Raw genomic sequence first — 13,311 nt, 5'->3', positions numbered from 1 at the left:
TTGATTCAGTTTTAAAATAACACCAAAGAGTTTGTAATTAATCGCCTACATTTGATCGTAACGTAGCTCCACCTATTGATAGTTTGTAAAATATTTTAACGAATATATAATTTTTATAACCTCCCTAATTAACTTTGCACTTTAATTTTAAAAAATCCAAAAAAAAAATGTTAGAAAATTAATAGTTAGATGCTTATTACTTTTCATATATTTTAAATTAAACTGAATAATTCCACTCTTTCTACAGTATTTCAATGACAATAATGGTTGTTTGTGTAGGTTTTTCGTACAGTACTCTCTTATTGTTACCAAATCTAACAGTGTTTAAGTTAGCCACCTGTGGGTTAGAAAATCTCTTGAATATGAATACAAACAGTTTAAAATGAAACACGTTCTTAAAATACGTTTCACTCGTTAAGTAATGGTTCTTCATCAAAACGATTAGAATTCAAATTTCTGACTGAAACACTAAAGAATCTCCTACATTAAACCTTGGGTTGGAGGTGACCTAATGATTAACGTACACGAACTGTGAATCTGCCAATTCATGGTTCACGTCAGATTACCGCGAGAGAGAGAGAAAAAAGGGGGGTATCTGCGTTTTGGGACTGTGTGTGTTATTAGAGAGACAGTCAAAACCCACTTTTCGATTAAATAGTGCCAGTTTAAGATTTGTTGGTGCGTGCTGTTTTATTAGCTCGAAAGGTGCATGCTGGTTATAGCACTTGGCAGGTAACCAGCAGATAAGAAGGCTGAATCCTGTCATGATATGTACTAGACTTGTCACCCGGGGGCGTTATAACGTCACGTTGAATCACACTATTCGTTGGTATAGGGAAGTCGAAAAGTTGGCGGCGGGTGGTGTTTACTTCGAAATTAGGGACGACTGACGCAGATAGCTTTGCGTAAAATTCAAGAAACACGTTAAAAGAGGGAAAGGTAATGTTCGAATAGCCCTTGCTCAGTTATGGACAGTAATTTTGAAACTGTGTTCGGGTATGTCCTAATGTGAAATGATATCGGTACAGCAGTTATTTAAAGTTGATAATAACGATATTGTTTTTAATATTCACGAACACGTAACCGATATTAGCTAGTCGGCCACGCAACTGCTCCCTCTGTGAGGAGATGGTTGGGGTACACTATGGGTTCATAGCGATGTGATAATTCGTACACGAAGAAGGCTTAACGGGAAAATTCGAAGAGGGATCACACATTCTGTGCTATCTATGCCTTTGTAACGAGATATTACTAGGTATAACTGGTCAAACAGAAACACCTCGCTAGGAATAACCGCCAATCAACAATGAAAAGCCAGTTATTATAACTAGTAGATCAAAACCATAAAACTGAATGTGACTGGTCGATCAAGGACGTATAACTAGTCCATCAATTAACTAAGTATGACTAGCCGATCAAGGTCGTGTGACCTAGTATAACTAAATGATCAAAATCAGGCCAGGTATAACTAGTCGATCACGGAACGTAACCAGGCGCAGCCAGTCGACGATTTATATATGGTCAGTATTTGAGCCCAAGGGGTGATTCTTTGGAAGAATTTTAATATCAGTGTCATTGGACTACTGAAAAATATTAAATTATATTTTTTCAGTAGCTGAAAAAATTTTAGGCGTCACAAATAATTAATGCAAATTCCGTAATTAAGAAATTTCGAAAAAAATAGTTCCAACCTGTAAAGCAAGTTTCTGATAAGACACTGGGGTATATTAGGCGTAGGAAATATCTCCACCAATCGTCTAAATCCCTGGAATCAGTTTTACTAAACGTTTTATTATTATTATTATTATTGTAGTAAACGCTAACAATTATATATTTATTAGTGACATTTACTTCACATATTACTGAAAATAAAAAAAAATATTTTTATACATGTATCGGACACGTTTTACACGCGCTTCACGTTAAACGGTAATTTTCTCGATAAATTTGCATATATATATATGTATGTATAATTTATTTAAAACTTTTCTATTTCTAAAGTCAAGGCTCTGTCACTACTGTCAATTCTAGCGAACGCATAAAATCATTGTTCTTCACGTATTTACTTTTATACGTTGCATAGCAGCGTAGGTGTATGTCTACAGAAACGAAGTAAACAGTTGTAACGCAGTAGTTGAACAAATATAATCGCTGAGTATCTGTGGGTACAAAACAATGTACATGTTAAACGAACGTTACGTGGTTCACGTGGCAATAGTACTGCGCTGATTGGATAAAATAAAATATTTATTCCCAATCTTTACAAACTATCCACCGTACTCAAACCATAACCAAGAACATAAATCGATTGTTTTAAAATCATAAACCACGGACATGCATATAACTTCTCATCAAATTGACGACAGGTCAGCTTAACTTCGTTTTTTTTAATCTAAACTCGATATAAATATATAGCAATATATTAAGTTATAGGCGAGGCCTAACTTACAATATTTAAGCCTACATTAAAATCGATATTACTTGTGAACTTTCGTTTATTCTTGGCAATTTATAATTACCTTCAAAGAAGCTTGCTGGTTTTTGTATGAATAAATAAACAAATAAAAGTGTCAAATATTAAATTGTTTTCAAATATAGTAAAATAATGTTCGAAATCCCTGAAAAGAACAAAACGTTTCGAAGCTAACACATACTAGGAGACACTTGTTTTCTTTTTTAACTTTGTTTTAACGCAAAACCACATTGGTCTTCGTGCTACTGGTAGTCGATCCCCGGATTTTAGCTCTGTAAGTACGTAGACTTACTGCTGTCCACCGGAGGTGGGAGGGGGGTATTTTTTAATCTTCCTTATTTAGACTTTATGTAAAATGTATTTGGCCTCCTTGTTGCATGATTTAAGAAATTAAGACCCCAAAGACGCAAAAAAATATTAATACGTAAGGTATCATTCTATTAATAATAATATTAGTAAACTCAGACATTAAATAAAAATAGATTTCAACACAATACACCCAAACGTAGTCTGGTACTATTATATAATACAATGATTTAAATAACACGAGCACTGAAAATCTTCGTATTTATAGATGGCGCCTAATACGAACACGAGTTAAAACAGATAATTAAAATATATATGTAAAAACGGCTCGTTTGGGTTGAGAAAATATTTTACGTAGAGGAGCGAACAACGTTTCCACCTTCTTCGGTTATCGTCAGGTTCACAAAGAAAGAAAAAGGTAACTGACCGGAAGCTGACCACATGTTTGAAAGGGGTTGTGTAACTGAGTGTCGGAATGTAGAGGGCGGTGTTAGATGTTTGAATATATAATTTTATATTATTTATTATATTATTTTTAATATAGGTATAGTGGTGTTCCTTTGTATGGTTTATTTTCGGTTTAAGTTGTTGTATAACTAAGGCTTCTTTAAATTTGAGTTTGTTTATGTTTGTTTCTTTATTTAGTATTTGAGTGTTTTCTATGGTTATGTTGTGTTTATTTGACTTACAGTGTTCGAAAACGTGTGAAGGTGACTTTTTATGTTCTTTGAATTTGGTTTCCATTTTTCTCCTTGTTTCTCCAATATAGAAGTCGTGGCAGTTATCACATTGTATTTTCTCAACCCAAACGAGCCGTTTTTACATATATATATTTCTCTACAAGTGGGTTTTCTCGACATCACAGATAATTAAAACAAACAAGACCTAGTGACCGGTTCTAACAACTGTTATCGCCCAAGAATTCAACAAACGTCGTCAGTCATCCATTACATATCGGCTTCACTTTGTCCAAGGTATGAATTCACACAAAGTTTTACGTCTGATTCTTTTCATTTAGAGATTTAAATGTATTCTCCTTGGAATGTAACCGAAAAACAACTGAGGGCAAATACCTGAAACATTGTGGTTCACCAAAAAGTCCCCCATAATTCTTCGGATGTATAACCCTAAAATCAGGAGTTCGATTCTCCTCGACGGACACACTAGATAGCTCGATATGGCTTTGTTATAAAAAAAACTTACCTAAAAATCTACAAATTTTAAATTTTTCCCTTCCAAAGGAATACTCAAAATTTATTTATCTAAATATTGTCTGTTTGTTTTGTTTGCTTTGTTTGTTTTCTGAATTTCGCGCAAAGCTACACGAGGGCTATCTGTGCTAACCGTCCCTAATTTAGCAGTGTAGGACTAGAGGGAAGGCAGCTAGTCATCACCACCCACCGCCAACTCTTGGGCTACTATTTTACTAACGAATGGTGGGCTTGATCGTAAAATTATAACGCCCCCACGGCTGAAAGGTATATTTATTACAAAGATAATGCTAAATGCTGTTATTCTGGTTAAATCTGACCAAAGTCCTTGTGGCGGAAAGTGATGCTAACTGGCTGTCTTCTCCCCATTTGGTTAGTTGCTATAAATTAAGGATCGCTATATATGAGCCATAAGGGTCTCTTACAGAGTTGTTCAGCTTGTTTGCGCACAGAGTGCTATTTGAGTGGACATATAAATAGTGAGCTAGAGCTTAGAAACAAACATGTTTCAGATATAGATTGTTTTTCGCAAGAAAATTCTCTAGATGTCTTACAAAAAAAAAAACGTTTTTTTATTCTATGCAACTGTTTTGTCTGGAGCTCCGATGTCGTCATTCGTTTCATTCTCATCAAAAATTCGATGTTTTTGTGACAAACTTAGAAACTTTGGGAAAGTTATTGTTTGACTTATGCTTTATTTACATCAAATAAATCACAGAATGGAAAAAAAATTGTGTTTAAATGGCTTATTCCTGTCAGTTATAGTACTTGTGATAGGTCGGATAACCACGACGTCGTTATGTACGTCATCAGTTACGTAGAACTAAGTCAGTCATAAAAAGATAAAGGTTTTGTCAGTTAGATCCTGGTGGTGAAATTTACTTGACCATGTTGTGTCAAGAGTTTGGTTTGTTTTGAACTTCGCGCAAAAGCTGCACAAGGGCTATCTGCGCTAGTCGTCCCTAATTTTGCAGCGTAATATTACATTACCAGCCACCGTCAACTCTTGGGCTACTCTTTTACCAACGAAGAGTGAGATTGACAGTCACATTATAACGCCTTCACGACTGAAAGGGCCAGCATGTTTGGTGTGACAGGGATTCGAATATTTGAATATCAAGCGATAAATTCAGCCTTACACCCATCACTATACGGGTACAGGTATGTTGATGATACAATTGGTGGATTCACATCTACAGAACATACACTTAGTTTTTTAAGTCACGTTAACTCGATACACCCCAACATTAAGTTCATCTGTGAACAGGACAAAAACTAATCAAATTGCATTTCTTGACCTCAAGATCCCTAGAACTGATACTAGAACTAGAATTCAAAACAGAAATCCACAGAAAAATCACCCATATCGGATTATACGTTCCCTAGGACTCAGCACATGAAATAAAACAAAAACTCAACATATTAAGAAACCAAATAAACACAACCATAAAACTATGTTCACCTGATAAAATTAACGATGAAATCAATAAAATAAAACAACACTTCATCAACATCAACAAATTTCCTCATGAAAACTGTGGAAAAATTGTACACTCACACCTAGACAAACAACAATAAATCCCAAGATACAACAAACTACAAAACCTTATATTGCTGCACACCATATGTTCCCGAAATCAGAGAAAAAATAACCAACACTTGGAAAAAAACTTAAAACAAAACACAGCATTCCAGTAAACGTCAAATTCATTCAAAAACCAGATACAAAACTAAAGTCCATACTATGTAGAGACTACACTGACAAACACAAAACCAACATAATTTATAAAATACAGTACAACAACTGCCATGACTTCTATATTGGAGAAACAAACAGAAAAATGGAAACCAGATTCAAAGAACATAAAAAAACAACACCTTAACACGTTTTTGAACACTGCAAATGAAATAAACATAACATAACCATAGAAAACACCCAGATATTAAGTATGGATACAAATATAAACAAACGCAAAATCAAAGAGGCCCTATTTATACAACAACTAAAACCAAAATTAAACCAATGTAAAGGAACACCTTTATACCTATACTAATTAACAACCTAACATATTGTAAACTCTCTCTTTCTTAACCTGAAGATTACCTAGGAAGGTCGAAACGTTGTTCTCTCCTTATCAATAAAAGTGATAATACCCATACCAGCTGTTCTGAGATACGGTATCTTTTTTGACAAAACAAGTACTGGTTGGATAGGTCACGGGATGAGAAGGCCATTCATTGTTTTAATCTAGGACAGAATGTGTTTGGTTAAACCTTTACTGGGCGGTCACTGCAGGTGTTTCCACAGGTGTCAGCCTTTTGTCTCACAAACTGAATCTCATACTTTAATAGAATCGCCTTCCTCTCAACAGAACATAAAGAATATTAAAAATGTATTTTGCGAGTTTCCTCCTAGGTTGTCTTTATTTGTGGATGAAATTACATCGTATTACAGCTTTCAACGGTGAAACGAAGAACTTCGTATCACAATTGTAGCTTATGTCTCTGTCTAAATTGTTCACCCTCTGCCTCTTGGTTCAGCGATAAGCCTGGAGTCTTATATCACTTAAAACTTATAACACTTGAAATCAGATTTCGATACCCGTGGGGAACAAAGCTCAAATATCCCACTTCGTACTTAACATCAAACAAGAAACAAAACAAGCAACCTACGTGTATATCAAGTAGCATACATTTTGTTGAGTTTCTTTTGTACTGTTGTTAAAACTGATGTTTTAGAATTTAGAGTTTATGAGAAATAAATATTTAAAATTTTGGTTGTTATTAAATAACGTTAGTTTCATGATCAACTTTGTTTTGTTTTAAATTTCGCGCAAAACTACACGAGGGTTACACAACAAATAACATTATTTAATTTCTGTAGTGCATATTTGTGTCCCGGTCGCACCAAACATGCTCGCCCTTTCAGACGTGGGGGCGTTATAATGTGACGGTCAATCCCACTATTCGTTGGTAAAAGAGTAGCCCAAGAGTTAGCGGGGGGTGGTGATGACTAGCTGCCTTCCCTCTAGTCTTACATTGCTAAATTAGGGACGGCTAGCGCAGGTAGCTCTCGAGTAGCTTTGCGCGAAATTTAAAAACAAACAAAGCATATTAGTGTGTACGAGGCGTTTTAATACCAGAAATAAACGACCTTTATATTGACAGTTGGTGTTTTAGTGGAACGTTCCTGAAGAAGCTTTAAAGCGAAACATAGAGTGTCCAGTTAAATAAAAACAACAGTTTGGTGTTATTATAAGGTTGTTTATTTCTAGCACTATTGTAAGCTGTATTTTCAATGCGGATTGAGTGAACTGATGATCCCAATTTATGACGTTCAGAACAAAAGATTAATAAGATAGACTTAAAACATGAAATATTTAGCGCATTAGGAAATAGGCTATAAATATAAGATAATTATGAGGTGTGAAAATGGAAAGTTGAATCAGTCAAAGTGTGTTTTGTGAAGTATTAGAATCTGTGTTTGCTTTTTGCGCTTATTGAATTAATTTATACGATTAAATTAATTTGTTGTACGTCAGTTAACGTCTTTTGTAACGTAGGCCTACAAAAATATACGACAGTGTACAAGTGATCACATTTTGTTGAAACGTTAAATGAAGAAACAAAATAATGTATTATCGTTACGAATGAATGCTGTATAACATGATTTGTTGCCTTAGTTATACGGCTAATTGAAAGTTATTAAATAAACTAATCACGCATATGACTAGAAACAGGACGTGTGAATACGGCAGCTATAGTTAAACTGTGATCTCATAATGAACTCAGAAAATGTTATTGCAAGTGTTGTGACATACAGTCTCTGATATTTCCGCACAACAACAATGATGAGAGAAAACTTCGTCTCAGACTCTACCTGTAAATAATGTAATAGAATTTTCAATATCCACATAGCCACATGAGCTTCATACAGTGTACCATACCCTGTCGTCGATTTGATCTTCTTTGTGGCACGTCGTTAAGTCTCCTTGGTAATATAATTTAACAAAGGTGCAGAGGCTTTAAAAAAATAAAAAAGTGTCACCATAGTGACAGAAACTATGTGAGAAAAGAAAGTGACAGAAAGCCCTGGGTCATATATTCAACCTAGCTTGTTATTTAATCATTGTTTCCTTTAGAGAACCAGAAAAATTCTGACAAAAAAAAAAAAAAGTCTACGAATTAGATAATTTTGTTTTTTGTTTTTTCTCATTTGATTTATATTGGTTACTGTGAATGATTTATATTGGTTACTGTGAATGATTTATATCGGTTACTGTGAATGATTTATATTGGTTACTATGAATGGTTTACTTTAAAATTGCTTTCAGTGTTTACGGAATTAGTCCTAGAAACCCATGTCATTAAGGATGCAATCCACAAACGTTCCTTCAGGCTACAGTTAGTCAAGAAAGGTTATCTTCACAAATATTTCACTTCATAAATGTCATATTGTTAATTAAAATCCTCATATTTTATAAAAGTCGCGAGACAAACTATTAATACTGAAATACTAAACATATAGAACTAACAACAGACGTAGATCATTAAGGTTACAGTACTATCTGTAGGTATTAAAATCATAAAGGTCACAGTATAATATGTAATCAGTCAGGCCATAATGCTACTTGTAGTTATTCAGAACATATAAAAGTCTCAATGTTGTGCGTAGAATCTCACATTACAAAAGTCACAGTGTCACCTGCAAACACTGGTATGATAAAGGTCACAGTCTCATATGTAGGCACTCGAATCATAAACGTCATTATATCACTTGCATTCATTCAGATAGTAGAGGTAACAAGTGTCATACATAGTCACTTAGGCCATCAAAGCGTCATATTCTGTCACAAAGGTCACAGTGTTAGCAACAAGACCCCAGGATATAACGTCCACACAATTAATTTTGAACACACACACATAACTTTAAGCAATAAATGCCTAACTATAGTGACATTTTTATAAAAACAACTAATGTTAAAAAATACAGACAAAATAACGCACTTAACTGGTGATCGTTTTTAATGGAATAAATCATCCCATAAATTTCCAAATTAAGTTCGATATCAAAAGATTATCTTTTGTTAAAAGTTAGGCCCAATTAGGAAACACTATAACTGAATTCATAGGAAAAGAGTTCACATGGAAAGAAGGTCTATTTTGAATGTCGTGCAAAGGTACGCAAGGAAGGTCTCCGCTAGCCATCCCTAATTTAGCAGTTTAGGACTGGAGGAGAGATAGCTACTCATAACCACCGACCGTCAACTCTTGGACTACTCTTTCAACCAACAAATAGTGGGATTGATCGTATACGGCTGAAAGGGCGGAGATGTTTAGTGTGATGGGAATTCGAACCAACGTCCCTCAGATTGCGAGTCGAGAGCCTTAACCATCAAACGATACCGGTGAATAAAAAATAGAAAAATTGACGGGAAATAAAACTTTAATAGATGTGATGCATTCAGTTTCAGGTTTCACAAAAATCATTTCTAGTTCTCAGTAAAACAGAATTTTCACAAAACACATTTCTAGTTCTCAGTAAAGCATAATCTTCACTAAACACATTTCTAGTCCTGAGTGAAACACAATTTTCACAAAAGACATTCCTTGTTCTCAGTAAAACAGAATTTTCACAAAACATATTTCTTCTTCTCGGTAAAGCAAAATGTTCACAAAACACATTTCTAGTTCTCAATAAAACAGAATTTTCACAAAACACATTTCTAGTTCTCAGTAAAGCATAATCTTCACTAAACACATTTCTAGTCCTCAGTGAAACACAATTTTCACAAAAGACATTCCTTGTTCTCAGTAAAACAGAATTTTCACAAAACATATTTCTTCTTCTCGGTAAAGCAAAATATTCACAAAACACATTTCTAGTTCTCAATAAAACAGAATGTTCACAAAACAAATTACTAGTTCTCAGTAAAACAGAATGTTCACTAAACACTTTTCTAGTCCTCAGTAAAACAGATGTTCACAAAACACTTTTCTAGTCCTCAGTAAAACAGATGTTCACTAAACACTTTTCTAGTCCTCAGTAAAAGAGAACGTTCACAAAACATATTTCTTCTTCTCGGTAAAGCAAAATGTTCACAAAACACATTTCTAGTTCTCAATAAAACAGAATGTTCACAAAACAAATTCCTAGTTCTCAGTAAAACAGAATGTCCACAAACCACATTTATGGTGTTCAATAAAACGGAATAATCACTAAACCCTTTTCTTGTTCTTAGGAAAGCAGAATGTTCACTAAACACATTTCTAGTACTCAGTAAAACAGAAAGTTCACTAAACACATTTCTAGTCCTCAGAAAAACAAAATGATCGCAAAACACATTTCTAGGCCTCAGTAAAACAGAATGTTCACAAAACACATGTCTAGTTCTCAGTAAAACAGAATTTCACAACACACATTCCCAGTTCTCAGAAAAACAGAATGTTCACAAAACACATTCTAGTTCATAGTAAAGCAGAATGTTCACTAAACACATTTCTAGTTCTTAGTAAAACAAAAAGCTCACTAAACACATTTCTAGTCCTCAGTAAAACAGAATGTTCACAAAACACATTCCTTGTTCTCCGTGAAACATAATTTTCACAAAACGCATTCCTAGTTCCCAGTAAAACAGAATATTCACAAAACACATTTTCTTCTTCTCGGTAAATCATAATGCTCACAAAACACTTTTTAGTTCTAAATAAATCAGAATATTCACGAAACACATTTCTAGTTCTCAGTAAAAAGAATGTTCATTAAACACATTTCTAGTTCTGATTAAAACAAAATGTTTACAAAACACTTTTTAATTCTTAGTAAAACAGAATTTTCACAAAACACATTTCTAGTTCTCAGTAAAGCAGAATGTAAACAAAACACATTTCTAGACCTCAGTTGAACAGATTGTTCATATACACATTTCTAGTTCTCAGTGAAACGGAATGTTCACAAAACACATTCCTTGTTCTCAGTAAAACAAAATTTTCACAAGACACATTTTTACTTTTCGGTAAATCATAATGTTCACAAAACATTTTTTAGTTCTCAATAAATCAGAATGTTCACTAAACACATTTCTAGTTCTCAGTAAAACAGATTGTTCACTAAACACATTTCTAGTTCTCAGTAAAACAGATTGTTCACTAAACACATTTCTAGCCCTTAGTAAAAGAGAATGTTCACAAAACACATTTCTAGTTCTCAGTAAAGCAGAATGTTCACTGAAGGCATTTCTAATTCTTAGTAAAACAGAAAGATCACAAAACACATTTCTAATCCTCAGCAAAGTAGAATGTTCACTAAACACATTCATTGTTCACAGTGAAACAGAATGTTCACTAACACATTTCTAGTCCTGAGTGAAAGAGAATGTTCACAAAACACATTACTAGTTGTCAGGAAAAAATGTTCACAAAACACATTCCTTGTTCTCAGTAAAACAGAAAGCTCACAAAACACATTTCTAGCTCTCAGTAAAGTAGAATGTTCATTAAACACATTCCTTGTTCTCAGTAAAACAGAATTTCCACAAAACACATTTCTGGTTCTCAGTAATGCAGAATGTTCACTGAATATATTCCTTGTTCACAGTAAAACTGAATTTTCACAAAATACATTCTTAGTTCTAAGTAAAACAAAATGTTCACTAAAATATTCTAGTTTTTAGTAAAACAGAATGTTCACAAAACACATTCCTTGTTCTCAGTAAAAGAAAATTTTCACAAAAAACATTTCTACTTCTCGGTAACTCATAATGTTCACAAGACATTTTTTAATTCTCAATAAATCAGAATGTTCACAAAACACATTTCTAGTTCTAAGTAAAACAGAATCTTCATTAAAAAATCTCTAGTCCTGATTAAAACAGAATGTTCACAAAACACTTTTTAATTCTTAGTGAAGCAAAATGTTCACTAAACACATTTCTAGTTCTCAGTAAAACAGAATGTTCATTAACACATTTCTAGATTTCAGTAAAACAGAATTTTCACAAAACGCATTCCTAGTTCTCAGTAAAACAGAATATTCACAAAACACATTTCTTCTTCTCGGTAAAACAGAATTTTCACAAAACGCATTCCTAGTTCTCAGTAAAACAGAATATTCACAAAACACATTTCTTCCTCTCGGTAAATCATAATGTTCACAAAATACTTTTTCGTCCTCAATAAATCAGAATGTTCACTAAACACATTTCTAGTTCTCAGTAAAGTAGAATGTTCCCTAAACAAATTTCTAGTCCTCAGTAAAACAGAATGTTCACAAAACACATTCCTTGTTCTCAGTAAAACAAAATTTTCACAAAACACATTGCTACTTCTCGGTAAATCATAATGTTCACAAGACATTTTTTAATTCTCAATAAATCAGACTATTGACTAAACACATTTCTAGTTCTCAGTAAAAAAGAATGTTTACTAAAGACATTTCTAGTCCTGATTAAAACAGAATGTTCACAAAACACTTTATGATTCTCAGTGAAGCAAAATGTTCACTAAACACATTTCCAGTTCTAAGTAAAACAGAATGTTCACTAAACACATTTCTAGTTTTGAGTAAAAGAGAATGTTCACAAAACACATTTTTAGTTCTCTGTAAAGCAGAATGTTCAGTAAAGTCATTTCTAGTTCTTAGTAAAACAGAAGGCTCACAAAACACATTTCTTGTCCTCAGCAAAGTAGAATGTTCACTAAACACATTCATTGTTCACAGTAAAAGAGAATTTTCACACAAAAAATTTCTAGACCTAAGTAACAAAGAATCTTCCCAAAACACATTCCTAGTTCTCAGAAAAAATGTTCACAAACACCTTTCTTGTTCTCCGTAAAAGAGAATTTTCACAAAACGCATTCCTTGTTCTCAGTAAAACAGAATATTCACAAAACACATTTCTTCTTCTCGGTAAATCATAATGTTCACAAAAAATTCTTAATTCTCAATAAATCAGAATGTTCACTAAACACATTTTTGTTCTCAGTAAAAAAGAATGTTCTCTAAACACATTTCTAGTCCTGATTAAAACAGAATGTTCACAAAACATTTTTTAATTCTCAGTGAAGCAAAATCTTCACTAAACACATTTCTAGTTCTCAGTAAAACAGAATGTTCACTAACACATTTCTAGTCCTGAGTAAAAGAGAATGTTCACAAAACACATTTCTAGTTGTCATGAAAAAATGTTCACAAAACACATTCCTTGTTCTCAGTAAAACAGAATGTTTACAAAACACATTTCTAGTTTTCAGTAAAACAGAATTTTCAGAAAACGCATTTGTTCCTCTCGATAAATCATAATGTTCATAAAACACTTTTTC

The 13,311-nt window shown here is 33.4% G+C and overlaps 1 protein-coding gene across 1 annotated transcript in view; it reads left to right on the top strand.

Annotated features, from left to right (window-relative positions):
• Window positions 1–2,234: 2,234 nt before the first annotated feature.
• The window catches only part of LOC143238923 (uncharacterized), a 91,820-nt gene continuing 80,743 nt past the window's right edge, over window positions 2,235–13,311 (top strand). Inside the window, exons 1-2 of the mRNA XM_076479570.1 lie at window positions 2,235–2,366; window positions 3,549–3,753. The gene's annotated coding sequence lies outside the window, so the exon portion shown is untranslated. The remainder of the gene's footprint in view (window positions 2,367–3,548; window positions 3,754–13,311) is intronic.

Source organism: Tachypleus tridentatus, chromosome 13 (assembly GCF_004210375.1).
Source record: "Tachypleus tridentatus isolate NWPU-2018 chromosome 13, ASM421037v1, whole genome shotgun sequence".
Classification (NCBI taxonomy): domain Eukaryota; kingdom Metazoa; phylum Arthropoda; class Merostomata; order Xiphosura; family Limulidae; genus Tachypleus; species Tachypleus tridentatus.
This window is presented reverse-complemented; position numbering and strand designations above follow the sequence as displayed.